Below are 3,557 nucleotides of genomic sequence, written 5' to 3'. Positions count from 1 at the left end.
AAGGTCGCCGGCCATACTGTGTAAGCCTAGCCCATTCTTTAGAGCATGTGGGTGTTCCTTGCCCAGTGTCTCCAACGTTGCTGTTGTTAGGTGCTATCAAGTTGGTTCAGACTCATAATCACCTGATAGACAACGGAACGAAACCCTGCCTGGTCCTGAGACAGCCTCACAATTGGTATGCTTGAGTCTATTGTTACAGCCATCGGGTCATTCCATCTCCTTGAGGGTCTTCCTCTATTTCACTGACCCTCTTTTTTACCAAGCATGGTGTCCTTCTCTAGGGACTGATCTCTCCCGATAACATGTCCAAAGTACTTAAGATGACGTGTCCTCATCCATTCTAAGGAGCATTCTGGTTATATATCCAAGTCCAAGACAGACTTATTTGCTCTTTTGACAGCCCATAGTATTTTCAATATTCTTCACCAGCACCATAATTTAGATGCATTAATTCTTATTTCATCGTCTTAATTCAATGTTCAACTTTCACATGCATATGAGGCAAGTGAAAATACTATGGCTTGGTCAGAGGCTACAGCCTTGATTTATGCTTTCTTTCTTTTTTTAATGAGTTCCTTATTGCATTTATTATTTGGTAAAGTATAAGACTAGCAAAAAGAGGAAGACCCTGAACCAGAGGACTGATGTAGTAACTGTAACAATGGGCTCAAATATCATAAGTGCAAGGCTGGTAGTGATCTGGGTACTATTTCTCTCGGTTGTTCCTTAGGGTCGCTGAGTCAGACCCAACTCAGTGGTACCCAATGGCAACAAAGTGTGAACGTTTTCCTTTTCAAAGACTTAGGATTTGGTTTTACCTTTTTTACCCCAAGGAACATAATTCTGTGCATTGTTGGAAAAACAGTAACTTGATTAAAGATGGTAAAGAAACATTTCTTATGACCAATATAATCAATGTAGCCTCTAATAAAGAATCAGCTAAAACACGGTTAGGTGACCAGCTAAAAATGTTAACAGAGTATCAGACCCAGGAGGGATTCAATGAAATCAATAGCATTTGGCAACTAAAAATATCCCATCCTCCCTTATTGAGGGAAGGGAGGAAAATGGTCACTAAACACAGTGCTCAGGAGAGAGTATAGAAGATCAAAGCATAAATCTGACCTGAACAGTTAAAACTTTGCCAGTAGATCCCCCTTATGATGCAGCCTGAACCTGATCTGGTTTATAAAATTTTCTGTATTTTTGGTTTGTATTGTTTTCTTCATTTTGTTTGTTTGTTTATATTAGAGTGTATCTCAGAGGTGTTTTCTCAGCGGAGGTCACCCTCTTGAAGCTGTGGTATATGCTTTTCCATTTTTCAGTATATGAAAGCTGGGATAGATGAACCTAGAGGGACAGCAAGTGAATAAGGTGGAGTAAAAGGGAGACAATGTCAAAGAGTCCATGTAGAAAAAGAATGTTTGGAAACTGATTGTGGTCGCAAGTGTACATTCTATTTGACGTGATTGAAATTTGGAATGATAAAAAAATCTTGTTCTATTCCTTCTGTTTTTATTTCTGTGTTTATTTAGGTATAATAAAAATGGTAACAATAGCATAGATAAATACTAAACAAAATCTTTAAATTTCAGCAATATGTATGAGATCTTCTGCTGTAATCTTGGGATTTAGCTGTCTATTTCAGATGTCAACTTCTTCTGGCCATAAGGGCATTTGAGTGTGATTTTCCAGTCTTCATAGGATTGATTAACCCCAAGGGTATTTTGACCCTTCTTACAATTCTGAATGGTTTATTCTTTTATTTGTATATTTTAAAGTTTTATCTTCTCTTTTTATTGTGAATTTAGGTGGGAGTTTACATTTTAGAGAATCATTTTGTATTCAACAATTTAAGCTACTATCAACCAAATCCCCTCCTCTTTGATTTCTCTTCTTATTCTTGTGGGTTACTAGTAATCTTCCCCTTCACTCAAGTTAACAACTGTCAACTTTCTAGCTACTGATTCATCCTTCCTTCCTTGCCACCCTTGCAGCAACTTTTGGTAACCAAAGTCCATATCTTTTGGTATGAAAGTCCTTTTTGGCTCAAGTAGAAACAAAGTGTTTTTAAAATGATGATGTCAACAAATGTACAAATGCAATGGATGGATGTATGGATTGTTATAAGAGTTGTACAAACCCCCAATAAAATGATTTAAAAAAAAGAAAGTCCTTGTCTTAGTTTTTTGTTTTATCACAGTGGGTTTATATGATATTTGACCATTTGTAATTGCTAATTTCACTTCTCATATTATTCTTCAGGCCTATCCATGCTACGAGGTGCTTCATGGTCTCATCATTTTTTGTCAGTGCTGCATATTACTGCATTGTATCTTCTTGTTGTTCCAAACAGTGTTGCCATAGACATGGGCGTGCATATGTCCGCTTGTGTTATGGTTCTGTGTTAGGCAGGGTTCTCTAGAGAAACAAAACCGAGACACTTATGATTCTATATACATATATGTATCATACATATATAAAGGTATAGATAGGTTTATATAGTGAGAAGGAATACAACAGCTAATTACTCCACACAGCAGTACAGAGGGCTCAGTTCAACTCACTTTCATGGAACTGTTAATATACTGAAGGTTCTTCAATTCATGCTGGCTGCTGTTCCAAGGTCAAGGAAGCAGACAGCAGAATCTGCCCTCATGAACGATGAGCAGAATCTGTCTGCAGGCAACAGACACAGGACGGTGGAGTGGCAGTAGCAGGAATATGAGAAATTGAGGTGTAGCAGAGGCTAGTAGCTTGGGAGCATTGTGCACCAGGTCCCCATGAAGCCACAAGCTATAGTGGGAAGGTGACCGGATCCACGGATTGGCTTGGCCCACAGGTAGCGCAGCACATGGTTGAGGCAAAGAACTAGCTCAGGCAGCAGTGCACTGATCTAATCAGCATGGAGACAGTGAGGGAGAAACTATCCTCAGAGAGCCATTTAAAACTCTGCCCACATGTACCTATGGGAGTTTAGTTGGCACAATAAACCCAACTACCACAGGCTCTTATTTATTTAAGGTATATACCCAGCAGATGGATTGCTGGGTGTATGGAATTTCTATTCTCAGCTGTAGCTCCATAACACTTTCCATAGTGGTCACACATTTTTACATCCCACCAGCAGTGTGTTAAGGTTCCAACCTCTCTGCAGACTCTCCACCATTAAAACAATTCTGTTATTTTGAACTTGACTGTCATTGTATTGACATTGTTGTAAGATGGCATTTCATCATTGCTTTGATTTGCATGTCTCAAATGGCCAATGATTATGAACATTTTTTCATGCTTTTTGGTCTTTTGGATGTCATCTTTGGTTACCAGTCTGTTCATGTCCTTTGCCCATTTAAAAATTGTATTATTCATCTTTTTATTGAGATGTTGTAGTTTTCTATAGATTTGAGATTAGCCCCTCTTCCGGTGTGTTGTTGTCAAAGTACACCCCCCCCCCCACATTGTATTGTGGGTTCTGTTTTTACTCTTGTGATGTACACAAGTGTCTTATTTTTATTAGGTCCCAGTCACTTTTTGGGTACCCCTCCAAAACCAGAATT

Source organism: Echinops telfairi, unplaced genomic scaffold (genome assembly GCF_000313985.2).
Source record: "Echinops telfairi isolate 266 unplaced genomic scaffold, ASM31398v2 ScPeMD7_36;HRSCAF=134, whole genome shotgun sequence".
In the NCBI taxonomy this organism is placed as follows: domain Eukaryota; kingdom Metazoa; phylum Chordata; class Mammalia; order Afrosoricida; family Tenrecidae; genus Echinops; species Echinops telfairi.
Note: the sequence above shows the minus strand (reverse complement) of the source record.